Here is a 16,725-nt window from a genome sequence, read left to right as displayed (position 1 = left end):
AAAGACATAACTAAAAACTCGTAATACCCATAACGAGTTCTAAAGGTTGTCTTGGGAATATCCTCTTCCCGTACCTTGAGCTAATGATACCCGGACCGAAAAATCGATATTTGAGAACACGGTCGCTCCTCGGAGTTGATCAAATAAGTCGTCAATCCGAGGTAGCAGGTACTTATTCTTAATCATCACCTTATTCAGCTCACGGTAATCTATGCACATATGCATGCTTCAGTCCTTTTTCTTCACAAATAAAACCGGTGCTCCCCATGGAGAATGGCTTGGTCTAATGAAACCCAAGTCTAGGAGTTCTTGTAGCTGCGTTTTTAACTCCTTGAGTTTGGTAGGTGCCATTCGGTATGGTGCCTTGGAGATAGGCTCGGTGCCCAGTACTAATTCGATTGTGAAGTCAATTTCCCGAGTCGGCGGCAATCCTGGTAAGTCATCAGGAAATACTTATGGGAATTCCTTTACAATGTGAACGTCTCCAACTTAAGTGGTGTTTCCTTTACACATCTGTGCACACTGGCTAAGAATGCTTGACATCCTTTTTCTATCATCCTCTGGGCTTTGAGAGATAATATAAGTGGTGTACGTAGTCCTGAAACTTATTCCATAAAGTACAGTCTCTGGCCGTCAGGAGTCTCGAACGTCACTTTCTTGCGTCTACAGTCAATGGTTGCGCCATGCCTTGCTAGCCAGTCCATGCCTAGTATTGTTAGAGAATATATATTATTGCTCAATGGAAATATGGAAAAACCAATTACAACTCTATGCAAAAATACAATGGACAAGATAATATTTATTAAATAAGTATTACAACTCAATTGCTCAAAATACAAGTAAATATAAAGATGTAGAAGAAGAAGATTACAAACTCAATACTATAACAATACAAGTAAATAAGAAGAACACAAGAATGAAAAACACAAACAAACTCTCACACAACCAAAGTGTAGAGTAGTGGGGATCACCAACTTGAACAAGGTTCAAGACCTTTGTCCAAAAGCTTATTTCCCCCTATTCTCTAAGCACTAAGGGATCTCTCTAGGAAATAGCTCTCTGGAATTATCAAGCATTTTGGTGTATTTTTCAGCCAAGTGCTTTGTGGATGAAAAAATGGTGTGTCTTACAAGTGAGCATTAGGCTCCTATTTATAGAGTTTAGAGACACCCTTTGAATTTCAAATTCCACCAACCCCCATGGCTGTTACCAATGATTAATTGGGTGTTTTATGGAATTAAAATAGAGATTTGGGAGTTACTTGGCTGTTGGAAACGTTCAGAATTGGATAAAAACCGAATTAGTATGAATCTGTCAGCCACTAGCGCCGCAGCCCTTGGTCAGTTTTAGCAACCAATTTTTTGAGTTTTTTCCAAAACGTTCCAATTTATTCCCACTTGATTTTGTAACTTCCATACACAATATGGGAGTTAAAATCACATCTCTATCAGCCATTTCTCATATGGCTTTATGAAATCCAATCTCAAATGTGTAACATATAATATACACATTATTGGGTAATATTTGGGAGTTACAAATTTGTAACTCCAAAATATGTCACATTTGGGCACACACATGTGTCCAATTTTGTGACTCTCAATAATATGTTACAAGGTGTGACAAATCACATTTGTATGACAAATCACATTTTGTCACATTATTTAATATAATATTATATTATATGAAATAATATAACATTCCCCCACTAGATTAAATAATCACTTTTGTAACACTTATTTAATCAATCAAACATTATATTAAAATATAATTCCCCCACTTGATTAAATAATCACTCTCTATAGAAACCTTTGCATTGGTGCATAAAGTAAAATGTCTTTCGACTTGAATTTTACCTTAGTGTAATTATCACAAAGTTTGTTGAAATTTTGGTTGCCGAAGCATTGAACCACTATCCCTTGATAACAAACCGGTGATAACACACACACCTTTGCTGTGTTCACTTAAGACCTCAATGTCTCGCTTTTGCACCGTTAATGGCCATGTGCACATTCCATTCATAGACTTTTTTTGAGAATGACTCACAATTCTCATGAGGGGCGGCACCACCCCTAGGTCTATATAGGTAGAACTCTTACAGTATTTTGTTACCCTAAAATACTTGTCTTTTCAAGACTGAGTTCTATTAAAAAACCTTTCGGTTTTAACCCTCAATTTGGTAACACACTAGTACTCATGTCTCAGATGGGACAAAATTGGAGTACTACTATCTATTCACTTGATTGACTTGTTATTACCTATTGAACCTAACACTAGTTTGGTTACTAGTATTAAGATAGGTTACCATCAACCGTGAATCTCTTTAGGGAGTCTAAGTCCCACCCCTTGAGATGTAGAAATGATTCCATTTGAATCATTTATTTTCTCATGTATGCATACTTAGACACTCTCATTATTTTATTCAAACTTTGTTGCTAGCCATAGTTTGATTAAAATAGTTACCCCTTTAAAATGGTGATTTTGACCATAGTCAACACCCCCACTATTTTTATAGTTTTATATCCAAGATAAACATTTTCCTTGAATATTAATTCTAGAAACCTCTTTGTTTCTAAAATTCTCCTTTATGTTTAAATTGATTCCTTCTTGAATCAAAATATTACAAACAATGACTTTAGACACCAAACATGTCTAGATTTGTTCATTATATACACATATAGCCAATGTGATTTAGAATGTGGAATTCCAAATCACCTATTTGATAGGATGACCAAATTAATCAATTGATTAACAACAAAATAAATTGATTAACTTTGGAGCATCACCCCCACATGATAAACTCTCAAGATAAAACCTCAATGTTTATCTTGATTTATTTACTTGCTAAAACAAGGCACACTTCTTTCAAAGCAACTTTTACTTTTAGTTGTCTAAATAATCTCAAAATCACTTAAACAACTTTTGTGTATTTTCTAAGAGTCTCTTTGAGATTCTTTTGAAAACATCAATTTGACATCCATTGATTTTCTCATCAAAATCAAAATGAAAGTGTCAATTTTTAAACACTTTAAATCAAAGAAAATAAACCCTCATTGATTTATTTAAACACTTTGATTTCTTATGTTTTGTTTAAAATTATCTCCTCATTGAGATTAATTTAAACATATCACCATCTTTAACCAAAATGAATAAAGTTCTCTTTTATTCACCATTGGTGTAAAAATTCAAAATTGCTTCTCCAATTTTGAAATGTCTCCTCATTGAATATTTAAGAATTATTGTCACTAAATAATTCTCAAATATATTTTATTTGACCACACTCTAGACTATAAGTCTATTGAGTCAATATGTCATCCCACAATTTTTTAATCCACTTTGATTCATTTTTTCTTGCAATGGCAAGACACTTATCAAAAGATGTAACCCCCTTAGGTTCATCTTTTCTTATCTCATAATTGAGATGTTCAACACTTTAATTGTGTAACGCCCTACTTCCTTAGAGTCGTTACTAAGTGAGTTTTGAAGGCGAAATAGTGTGCAATGAACTCGCTAACCGAGGTTTTGAGCAAAAGTGTGACTAATTAAAAGTTAAGGCTGTAATCTTTGAAAATGCGTCGTTTCATTAAAACTTCGATCATTAAACATTTGGGATCCCAAAATAAGGTTTGAAAACTGATCATATCTTGAAATAAGGTTACAGTTAAGAAATCATAAAATCATAGATTATTACAGCCATTTTCGAATAAACCCCCAACCAAAGCAGTCGGGCAGGCCAAACATGTACGCGTCGCTTCACGCTCTCCGTACTCATGGTTGGTTGACTCAGTCATTGCCCTTACCTGCAACACAGAGCACCCGTGAGCCGAAGCCCAGCAAGAAAACTCATGCAGAACATAACATATGCAATGTATACAGTTTATCATAACAGATAATCCACAATAAACAAGTCAATCATTAGACTAAGCAAACACGGCCAAGCCGCCCCAGAGCCTTACCGAAGCCTGGGGTATCGGTTCTCACCGCGAGGATAACTCATGTATCCCTTGGGTCCCACCCTGAATATAGCATAACACATGTATCCACCGGGCCCCGCCCTGATTATAGCATCCCATGTGCTAGGTGTTACTTTCGGCCCACGGCCGCCCCGGCTTACGCCGTACTCGGCCCACGGCCGCCCCGGCTTCGCCGTACTCGGCCCACGGCCGCCCCGGCTTACGCCGTACTCGGCCCTTGCCGTTCATTTCATCATAATCACACATATAGTACATTTGAAATAATCATTCACACACATCATGATTCATTTAAGGTTAAACATTTGCACATAATACAATCTGGGGGCCACGCCCTAACCTCGGGTGTTATAGTTTTCTTACCTGTATTCCGAGCCTCCTGATGCACTAAAGCCGCGAGCACGGTCCTCTAGCACGAGCCTCACCAACAACCTAGTCACAACACACAAGAAACATCCCTCAATACTAATCAACCCAAAACCACTTCCCGGGACCAATCCCGCACTCTCGGGACCTCTAAAACCTTAAAACAACACCCCGGAGACATCCCCCGAACCCCCGGAGCAAAGGCCTAAAATTGCCAAAAATGTGAACCTGAAATTTGCCTTGTGCCGCGGCACAACTTTCTTGTGCCGCGGCACACATCAGTCAGGGACTCCCTTGCCGCGGCACGAAAAACCTGTGTCGCGGCACGCCTTCGCAGACCCAGAATTCTGGGTTTTTCCCCTGCATTTTCTCCGAGCTAAAACCTCCCAAATCGTCCCAAACTCACACCCAAGCTCCAAAACCAACTCAAAACTCCAAATAGACCATACATCAACTCATAAACATCATAACCCAACTCAATAACACAATCACACTCAAAATCACCCATTTGATTCCAAATTTCAGAAAACTCAAACCCAAAGGCCAAAAACACAACCCAAGCTTGACAAACCTAAACCATGGCTTCAAAATCTTAAACCACAACAGAAAAGAAAACCCAAGGATGTTTAAAACTCTTACCTCAATCAAGAATCCAACCTTAAGCTTCCTTGGTTCATCCCCTTAGTCTTCAAGTTTCAGCTCCCTTCTTCTTCTTCATGCCCTAGCTTTTTCCCTCTCCTTCTTCTTCTCTTCAAATTATCAAAGCATCAAATGACCAAGCCCCAAACCGTGTACCCCTTAATACCCAGCTGCCATATATCCAATTCCCAGCCAAATGACCATTTTACCCCTCCTTGCCTATCCTTTCCCAACTAACCTCAAGGGCACTTAAGTCCTTTTACTTCTATTTCATTTCTACCATTTTCTATCTAGAACTTGTTACTCTCAGTAGTAACTAATGGTTACCCAGGTTACTCAATCACCAATAACCATTACCCGCTAAATCTCAATCTTAAACATAAAATTCCCGAAGTACCCCTAGGCTCCTCCCGAGCCGGGTATAGAAATCCCGTTGTGACTCTTAAGTTAATTTGCTCTCTAGGACTGTCTCGGCACGTGCATCACAATAATACCACCACACTCACGTGGTACAAATCACGGAATACAATTATCACATATATGCCCTCAGCAGCTAAAATTACAATTATGCCCTTCAAACACAATCAGGGCCTACATGCATACTAATACACATAGTCATGCATCTCAGATAAACAATTAGTCAAATAACATGCTTTAAATCATAACCATGCATTTAACTCATAAAATCACACATAAATCCCAACATGCCCTCCTGGCACACTAATCAAGGCCCTTAAGCCTTAATAGCGATTTTGGGTCGTTACAACTATCCCCTCCTCATAAAAATTTCGTCCTCGAAATTTATCCAAACACATCAATCAGTAAACTCGCAACTCTGACCCTGAATCCCAAGGTCCACCGCCTTTACTTTACTTTTCAACAACACCCCTACGAGAGTAACAATCTTGCCCCACAAGATCTTGTCTAATAGCCATACTCTCGATAGCTCCTCGTTTACACCGCAACCCTGCTGAAGCCTCAGGGTCTGCCTAGATTACAATGACCAATTCATTGTCTTATTCCTGATTCCAGAGATACTCAAAAGTCATCACCTCTACCAGGTGGGATCAACTTGTAGGCCCCGCTGGCCTAACCCTTAGTACAACTTCAGAATCTTATGCTGAATTAAGAGTCAGAACTCTCCCTTCTTTCTCTGAACACCTTACAGATCCTCGTCTGTTAAAATGCAGAGACGCAACTCTTTCCTTCCGGAACTTTATTTCCTCAACACTTATCAATTTACAAGCTGTTAATCCTTTCAAATAGGCAGACGCTCCTGCCTTAAGAGTTCCAACAACCACTTGGCTTCTCTCTGAACCGATGCCAAATCGTAGTATTCACTACCCTTTGCCTCCTACCATGTCATATGTCGTGTTACTTTAACAAGACACCAGCAACCGCCACCACGACTAACTCATCAGGGATTACACTTCCCTTAATACTTCAAGTATTCGCCTACTCGGTGCTCAGTTCTTTAAGATATCCGATGAACTTTCAGACTGCCACCCCACTTGCAATCAACTGATAATTCCAGGTTCCCACTCTGCTCTTTTTCGTCCTCTAGGCCCATTCCAAAATTTAAACTACTAAAGGGCCTCAATTCAGTATCATCGACGTTCTATCTCGAAACCAGTTCACTTGACCCAACAACATTAACTCCCTCAACTGAGTTAAAACTTTTCATGTCCAAACAATTTACTCAAGGTCTAAAGTGGTCTATTCCCATGATACACTACCACATCACCTAACCCCTCAGGGTCCAAAGGAAAACGCTATATTCCGGCACCCGCTCGACCCTCCCGGTACGACGTACCTTAGGAGGTGGAATGATATCCATTCAGAATTCTCGTTCATAAACCAAATCTAATTGGATCCTTCATCCATTCCTGGTATCCTACTGTACCACCATGACAGGGTCCTTCCCTGTTTCAACTCAAGTCAACACTTCGGATTCCATAGCTCAGTGACACTCACCAGCTAACCCTTACCTATTAACATCATGCCGATCTCAGTCGTTGCTTTGACCACCCCAATACAATCTATGGCGCTATTCCCCGACTGACACACGCCTCACAGCTAGGAGTTCCGCCTCCAATTGAATTTCCCTTCGCCCAATCGAGGATTCAAACACTGATCATCAGTCTGTTACTTTTCACCACCTCTGTGTCTTCAACGCTATCTTTCTTACTAATACCCAATACTCAATCACCTTATGATATGCATAACTGTCAACTTAACGTTCTAAGTGTATCAACCAGGTTCATACTTTCGTCTCCCGCAAAGTTCGATCCAACCTCGCGCCAGATGCGCTTGGGCGTGCACAATCCGTGATACACTACCCCCATTTCCATATCCTCACCACCGAACAGGTCCTTTATGCAATCATTCTTTACTCAACCTTAACACACACATATTCCATCATCGTCCGTAACCAATCAAATCTTACCTTGTCTTCTGAATTTCTTTCTGATTTGACACCACTCAATCCGTCTAACCTCAAGTTTTGCTGTCCTTCTCATCTCGGATGTAGTCGTCTCCGGAGGTGCTTGTGCAATAGATGGCGCGCTTACCAGTCTTGTTATGCTTTCAATTCTTCAGACGCCCTTCATTAGCTTCTTTGCGGCTTCAGATCAATTCTTCTCTTACCTGTCCTTTCTTCTTGTAGCTGTAATCTGAGAACTCCTGACGACACCCAACTAACACTCCGTAGAACCTTACCTGAGACTCTGCCTTCTGGGTACTAACGTCTTCAGCATAATAATCAGTTGCTCACCATTTCCGTCTGGGAGTAATCCATATGAACTGCTCGTGAGCTTGAAGGGGACTTGCCCACACCGTTCATGCATTCTCTGTCTAAAGAACTTACCTGTGCTGCTGCAGCTCGAACCGTTCCAGAATCCTTGTTACCAATTCCTCACACCCTGCCCGGTGCAACCTAATCAATTCACGAAAAGTCTTTATCCTTGGTTTCCAACTGGCAATAACCAGGTCGTAGATCAACTCTTGGGGACATCGTCCCACCTTGTATCCAACATTGTACTTTTCGTCCTATCCCGACAATACTAGCAATCCACGCAGTATAACACTCTGGCTAATCCAAGATCAAATTCCTTCGATTGCTTCAATAGACTTTCTGTCGGCCAATCCGTCTTTTACAACATTCCTTATACCAATCCTATCTGTAGTCCGACCTTGAAGTATTCCCTAAATCTTTCTTTGCATACCCACATAACTTTCCCACTGGTCAGCTCTGTCTCCTTTACGTACTCCAGATGATATCCTCAACAATCCATCTGCCAGAGTTTCTAATTCCTTCTCCATAAGTATTACTGTCCTCGGCCTCTCAAATGGCACCTTTGAGGCAACCTCTCTATGTCCATCTCCCTCTCGGAACATTCTCAACACCGAGCCCTTCTAGTTCGCTACATGCCCAAAGCACAAGCTCGCCAGTTAAATACTCATCCTTGAGGACTCAGCCTCGAACCTCGAATGTATCGGTGCATTCCAGTTCTCCGTTTCCCACACCATGGGAAATCCATCCCAACATCTCGAGTCATTCTACGTAGAAATCATGTCCTCACCTGACCTCCTCTCAGGTGGCATCCTCTTCCTCATGTGCATACCAATTAACCTCCTGGTTCCTGTCGCCATCTCGATAACTACCTTTTCGATCAGGCTTCTTTCCAATCTCAATCTAGGTGCCCAAGCACTGTCTGGAGTCCTTTTTACCTCAAAATTGAGAATCCGACCTCGCTGCGTTCTATCAACAAAAGTACCGTCTTATCAGTCAGACTTTTCCCCTTTTTCTTGGCAATCCAAAAGCCACAACACTATCCGGGGTTCTTTCAACTTGATTATCACGAATCTATCTTTACTAATTCCATCAAAGGAAGCACCGCCCTTGCGGCTCTAGCACTCATGCTCTATACATCAACCATCAGTTCCTCAAACAATATGGCCCTCTCCGCCATCCACATGCAGACAAAAACTCTTTCCTCAAAGCAGCCCAAATGCCTTAGACTATTCCAGATCTCATGTCCTTAAATGGGTCGCCACCAATTCTAGATACATCCATCTGTATAAATTTCTGAAATGAACTATCCAATTCACCAAACCCATTGATCTACGCTGTCGTTACCCCTAACAGTCCAAACCAGACTTAAACATTTGCCCGCCTCCACGGTTCTAATCATGTCTTTAAGATCTCTCCTAACCATTCATCATCTAGGTTCTTTCTAACCCATTAAGCCAGTACCTCAGCCCGAGTACCAATTCCAGGCATCCCTCTGCCTCAACATTTAACATAACCCTCTAATCAGGATCTCTCATCCTCTTAACCATGGGTGGAAATAACTCTGCCCGTCTATTGATAAATCCCTTGTCAGTCCGAATTCTCCTCAAAACCCGAGGATAACACCCTTTAAGCCTTTCATTTAGTACCCTTATCTGACCATACTTCACGGTAAACCAACACTTGAAACCTTACTGTTAAAACATCGGAATCAGCTATTTCCCCAGAGAAATCCGCTGTTCACTTATCCCATCTCGACTAACAAACTCCACAGCTTACCCACACACTAGCGACCCTCTGTTGCTGCTTCCAGGGATAACTGGAGATCTAAACTCCAACCTATATCTAAAAACCCCTCTGCAAACACAATATCAGATCCCCAAACCCTTCTAGGAACCAACAACACAATTTCACCTGTCAAAACTGACCCAACACCTGAACTCTGGGGTTCCTACTCTGAACCAAACCACCACTAGGTCCAAATATCCACAGGTATAATGCACACACAAGCATATACTAGGTCAAGTCCACAATGATATACATTTAGCTTACCAAATTTCTTTCACCACTAAGTGTATCCACACTCATCATGCTTCATACAAGCCAGTAAACAGATATAACATATGAATTTAATTCAGAAAACTAACCACATACGCTCAATATGCGAACCATTATGCCAATTTTCATCCACATGCATAATAATGTTATTCAGCACACATTGATCTCAACATGCAACAGTCAAGGGCCAGGCCCTATCAGTATCTCATGCATATGTCATCTCATTCCTCATGCTCCATATAAATAAGCAGGCAAACAAGGCATTCAAACATATATTCAAACATGTCAATCATTCATACCAACCAACCCTGAGTCGAGCTTGTCACTGACAGCGAGCGTACATGTTCGGTCGATCTCCAGAACCAATAAACCTTGGCTCGCTCTAATACCAAGTTGTAACGCCCTACTTCCTTAGAGTCGTTACTAAGTGAGTTTTGAAGGCGAAATAGTGTGCAATGAACTCGCTAACCGAGGTTTTGAGCAAAAGTGTGACTAATTAAAAGTTAAGGCTGTAATCTTTGAAAATGCGTCGTTTCATTAAAACTTCTATCATTAAACATTTGGGATCCCAAAATAAGGTTTGAAAACTGATCATATCTTGAAATAAGGTTACAGTTAAGAAATCATAAAATCATAGATTATTACAGCCATTTTCGAATAAACCCCCAACCAAAGCAGTCGGGCAGGCCAAACATGTACGCGTCGCTTCACGCTCTCCGTACTCATGGTTGGTTGACTCAGTCATTGCCCTTACCTGCAACACAGAGCACCCGTGAGCCGAAGCCCAGCAAGAAAACTCATGCAGAACATAACATATGCAATGTATACAGTTTATCATAACAGATAATCCACAATAAACAAGTCAATCATTAGACTAAGCAAACACGGCCAAGCCGCCCCAGAGCCTTACCGAAGCCTGGGGTATCGGTTCTCACCGCGAGGATAACTCATGTATCCCTTGGGTCCCACCCTGAATATAGCATAACACATGTATCCACCGGGCCCCGCCCTGATTATAGCATCCCATGTGCTAGGTGTTACTTTCGGCCCACGGCCGCCCCGGCTTACGCCGTACTCGGCCCACGGCCGCCCCGGCTTACGCCGTACTCGGCCCTTGCCGTTCATTTCATCATAATCACACATATAGTACATTTGAAATAATCATTCACACACATCATGATTCATTTAAGGTTAAACATTTGCACATAATACAATCTGGGGCCACGCCCTAACCTCGGGTGTTATAGTTTTCTTACCTGTATTCCGAGCCTCCTGATGCACTAAAGCCGCGAGCACGGTCCTCTAGCACGAGCCTCACCAACAACCTAGTCACAACACACAAGAAACATCCCTCAATACTAATCAACCCAAAACCACTTCCCGGGACCAATCCCGCACTCTCGGGACCTCTAAAACCTTAAAACAACACCCCGGAGACATCCCCCGAACCCCCGGAGCAAAGGCCTAAAATTGCCAAAAATGTGAACCTGAAATTTTCCTTGTGCCGCGGCACACATCAGTCAGGGACTCCCTTGCCGCGGCACGAAAAACCTGTGTCGCGGCACGCCTTCGCAGACCCAGAATTCTGGGTTTTTCCCCTGCATTTTCTCCGAGCTAAAACCTCCCAAATCGTCCCAAACTCACACCCAAGCTCCAAAACCAACTCAAAACTCCAAATAGACCATACATCAACTCATAAACATCATAACCCAACTCAATAACACAATCACACTCAAAATCACCCATTTGATTCCAAATTTCAGAAAACTCAAACCCAAAGGCCAAAAACACAACCCAAGCTTGACAAACCTAAACCATGGCTTCAAAATATTAAACCACAACAGAAAAGAAAACCCAAGGATGTTTAAAACTCTTACCTCAATCAAGAATCCAACCTTAAGCTTCCTTGGTTCATCCCCTTAGTCTTCAAGTTTCAGCTCCCTTCTTCTTCTTCATGCCCTAGCTTTTTCCCTCTCCTTCTTCTTCTCTTCAAATTATCAAAGCATCAAATGACCAAGCCCCAAACCGTGTACCCCTTAATACCCAGCTGCCATATATCCAATTCCCAGCCAAATGACCATTTTACCCCTCCTTGCCTATCCTTTCCCAACTAACCTCAAGGGCACTTAAGTCCTTTTACTTCTATTTCATTTCTACCATTTTCTATCTAGAACTTGTTACTCTCAGTAGTAACTAATGGTTACCCAGGTTACTCAATCACCAATAACCATTACCCGCTAAATCTCAATCTTAGCCATAAAATTCCCGAAGTACCCCTAGGCTCCTCCCGAGCCGGGTATAGAAATCCCGTTGTGACTCTTAAGTTAATTTTCTCTCTAGGACCGTCTCGGCACGTGCATCACAATAATACCACCACACTCACGTGGTACAAATCACGGAATACAATTATCACATATATGCCCTCAGCGGGTAAAATTACAATTATGCCCTTCAAACACAATCAGGGCCTACATGCATACTAATACACATAGTCATGCATCTCAGATAAACAATTAGTCAAATAACATGCTTTAAATCATAACCATGCATTTAACTCATAAAATCACACATAAATCCCAACATGCCCTCTTGGCACACTAATCAAGGCCCTTAAGCCTTAATAGCGATTTTGGGTCGTTACAAATTGAGAATTTTAATTTCTCAAATATTCTTTTTATTTACCAAATAAATGGTAACTCATCACATTGCAATAATAGAGGATAAAACATATTAACATCTCACAAATGTTTGCATGATTATGATTTCACATAGTTGTCAACATACATCCATCATATTAGCATGCATTGTTAATCTCATAATAATATTGTAAATATATCACAAATATCATACAATAATTCACATATCCACATATTGATATATTCTATTGATTCACAAAATATATAGGCATGTCAAAAACTACCTAATTATCATGATTTATAAAATCTCAAAAAATAATTTTCATGTCAAATGTATGTCTTACTATCTCACATCTAACATACACATAAGATTAAAAATTACTAGATTATGTAGAGCTTCTCAAAAGTTCACTTCTAAAGATTTAACTTTCACAAATAGATGTGTAACATATGTTACAATGTATCTCATATTGTATTAATATGTTAACATCTACACAATTATTCATATTAATCACATATAACAAAAACTCAACATATTGAATTATCTTCTAATCTAACCACTAAAAACAAAGGAGATTAGAAAACAATGAACCTCATTTAAAAAAATTTCTTCTTCTCATTTCTATCACTATATGAAAACTATTAGATCTTCTAAGAAAACAAAGAAGAACATTACCTTATCTTACCATCTTTTCAAAGTTGGATCCTCATATGATCTCCATGGTTTCTCCTTCCATTGAAAAGGAAAATAAGCTTTTGATTGTTAGAGAATATATATTATTGCTCAATGGAAATATGGAAAAACCAATTACAATTCTATGCAAAAATACAATGGACAAGATAATATTTATTAAATAAGTATTACAACTCAATTGCTCAAAATACAAGTAAATATAAAGATGTAGAAGAAGAAGATTACAAACTCAATACTATAACAATACAAGTAAATAAGAAGAACACAAGAATGAAAAACACAAACAAACTCTCACACAACTGATGAGTCTAGTTTTTATTATGTTTTGGTGATGTTTTTAGTAGTCTTTTATTTTGTTTTTCCTTGTTTTAGCGCGGGTTTACGCTTTGTTTGGTTGTTTTTGTAAATATCAGGAAGAATTGAGCATGTGGAAGAAAATGCCAAAGAAAGGGAAGAAATAACCGAGTTTTCCATCATATTTTGATCAAGAATGGTTCTCAACACAATTTGGAAGTGTTGGTAAAATTTTGGGATGAAAACTTAAAAAAATGTGATTTCCCTTAAGAGCCACGGCATGAGCAAAAGGGAGCCGCGGCTAGGTGGGAAACAGAAGCATTGTTTTTCAGGAAGTCTTCGGGCCGCGGCATGGCTTCAGAGAGCCGCGGCATGAAAAGGACCTCCTGCCCAGAAATTTTGATACGGGCCGCGGCATGGCTTCGGAGGGCCGCGGCATGGAAAGGGCTTTTTGCCCAGGAATTTGGACACGGGCCGCGGCATAGTGCATGTAGAGCCGCGGCCCGCCTCTCTAAAATCTAAAATCCTAGGTTTTAAAGGACGAAAAAGAAGAGAGAAGTACGTACGGACGAAGGGAGGAGTTCTGGTTTTGAAGGCTCAAGCTTAGAGTATTTTTACATGTTTTTCTTCTTGATGTTATCTTTGAATTCTATTGTGATTAGCACTATGACTATGAACTAATTTTCTGTTTAGGATGTTCAATTGAATCTCTTGAATTTCTGTTATGACTAATGCAATTTTAATTTCCTCTTCTTCAATCTTCTTCAATTCCATATAATCTGTTCTTATAGAGTGATTATTGATTGGCCATCTTTAGTCATATTCATATGTTTTTAAGTCAAAATCTGAGAAGTGAGATCTAATTATGCTTTGGTTATATTGGACATAATTCTAATTTAGAACGAAAGTATCTGAATTAATTGTGTAACTGTTATTAAGTTGTGGAATTTAATGCTACCTTTGTGGTTCAATTTACCATAGAAATATAGGAAATTGTCACCTAGGTTGAGTTTATAATTCATAGTATGATTATAGGCTGCTGTTTCAACTTGTTAATTGAATTAGGTAAAAGAAAAATAAGAAGAATTCATACTTTGCATTAGGGAATAATAGGAAGGATAGTTGATGAGATTGAATATCCTAATTGTTTCTCAGTGATTAAATTAAAAGTCTTACTATTAGTTATTATTCTATTTAATTGTCGATTATTATTATTTATGCACTTTATTGGTTCTTTTGCTGTATTTTACAAAAAATCAAGAATTTTAAGTCATCAAATAGAACAAGAGATTAATTGACTGGTAATTGATAACTCAGTCCTTGAGGACGATACTTGGTTTTACCATTTTATTACGAGTTTGCGACTGTGTGCACTTGCATAGCAAAATTATCGCAACAAGTTTTTTGGCGCCGTTGCCGGGGACTGAAAATTATCAATATCAGTCTAATTAATTTTTATTCTAATTTGATTTTAATTTCTCTCGTTTCTAATCTGTTTAGTTGCTTAATTTGTCTATCTCAGGTGAATTTTGGTATATGTGTGGCAGAAAAGGAAAGGACACACTTGTTCCTCTGAATCTTGAGATTGAGAAGTCTTGCAATCAAATCAGAAAGAAGAAGAGAGAGGCCCATAAATCTGTAAAGATGGCACATAATGAAGGGGATGGCAGGAATGTTCAAACTCCTGGAGTTGTACGAGGGGTTCAGGCTCAACCCAATGCTGAGAGGAGCCTGCGAGATTATGTGCTACCCACTCTGACGGGAGTACAAAATAGTATATGCCCACCAACTGTAGAGGCCAACAACTTTGAAATAAAACCCGCCATTCTACAAATGGTGCAGTCCTCTGTGCAATTCAATGGGTTGCCCTCTGAAGATCCTCACACCCATTTGTCTAACTTTCTGGAGTTGTGTGGAACCTTCAAATATAATGGGGTGAGTGATGACGCAATTAAGCTTAGGCTCTTCCCATTTTCTCTAAGGGACAGAGCTAAAAGTTGGCTGAACTCTCTGCAGCCAAATTCCATTGTCACCTGGAAAGATCTAGCTCAGAAGTATTTGTCCAAATTCTTCCCTCCGTCCAAAGCTGCTAAATTAAGGGGAGAGATAAATAACTTTTGCCAGAATGACGGAGAGTCATTGTATGAGGCGTGGGAACGGTTTAAGGAACTCCTGAGAAGATGTCCTCATCATGGCATTGAACAGTGGATGCTAGTACAGAATTTCTACAATGGTTTATGTCCGACAACCAGAACCATTATTGATGCTGCAGCGGGTGGCACTTTTATGAGCAAGAGCGCAACTGGTGCATATGAGCTGCTAGAGGACATGGCTACAAACAACCATTAGTGGTCTGAGGAAAGATCATCAGGAGTCAGAAAGGTAGCTGGGGTGCATGAGCTATATGCAATCACTGCCTTAACAGCGCAAGTAGCCTCTTTGACCAAGCAGTTGCAACAGAGTAGTGTGTCTGCTAATGTGGTTCAGATGGCAGTGAGGTGTGAAATGTGTGGTGGTGCTCATTCTTTCGATCAGTGCCCTATCTGTAATAATAACACCCCAATGGATCATGCCCAAGTTCAAGCGGTGGGAAATTTTCAGAGGCCACTCAATAACCCATTCTCCAACAACTACAATCCTGGGTGGCGAAATCATCCCAATTTTTCGTGGAAGAATAATCAAGGCCAACAACCTCAGTTTCAGGGCCAAATTCAGAATAACATGCCTCAGCCACCTATGAATCAAGCTTCGTCATCAATGCAGCCTAGGCCTCAACAATCAATGCCTCAACCTGAGAGACCTAATGAACTGCAAGCTGCCCTGTTGACTCTTACTAACACTCAGACTCAATTTATGACTGAGACAAGATCCTCCATTCGAAACCTTGAGACACAGGTTGGGCAGTTGGCCAATATGCTCAATAACAGACCCCAGGGAAACTTGCCTAGTAATACTGAAGTCAACCCCAAGGAGCAAGTTCAAGCAATTACTCTGAGGAGTGGGAAGCAAACAGAGCAGCCTAGACCTCCACAGGCAGTGGTTCAGAAAAAAGAGATGGGTGCACAGTCTGATTCAGAAAGGGTTACTGAAGACCATCAGAAGTCAGAACAGAGTCCCCCAGTTGTCATTGAGCAGCCAGTTAGAGTTCCATACCCTCAGAGGCTTAGAAAGACTACCCTTGATAAACAGTTTTCTAAGTTTCTTGAGGTGTTTAAAAAGCTGCACATAAACATTCCTTTTGCGGAGGCCTTGGAGCAGATGCCCAGTTATGTTAAGTTC

The 16,725-nt window shown here is 40.2% G+C and overlaps 1 non-coding gene across 1 annotated transcript; it reads right to left on the bottom strand.

Annotated features, from left to right (window-relative positions):
* Positions 1-15,537: 15,537 nt before the first annotated feature.
* On the bottom strand, positions 15,538-15,644 carry LOC133798941 (small nucleolar RNA R71). Its single transcript, XR_009876157.1, has one exon. It is a non-coding gene; the product is annotated as a small nucleolar RNA R71 (small nucleolar RNA).
* Between the last annotated feature and the right edge of the window lie 1,081 nt (positions 15,645-16,725).

This window comes from Humulus lupulus, chromosome 8 (assembly GCF_963169125.1).
Source record: "Humulus lupulus chromosome 8, drHumLupu1.1, whole genome shotgun sequence".
Taxonomy (NCBI): domain Eukaryota; kingdom Viridiplantae; phylum Streptophyta; class Magnoliopsida; order Rosales; family Cannabaceae; genus Humulus; species Humulus lupulus.
Note: the sequence above shows the minus strand (reverse complement) of the source record. Positions and strands in the feature narration are given on the sequence as shown.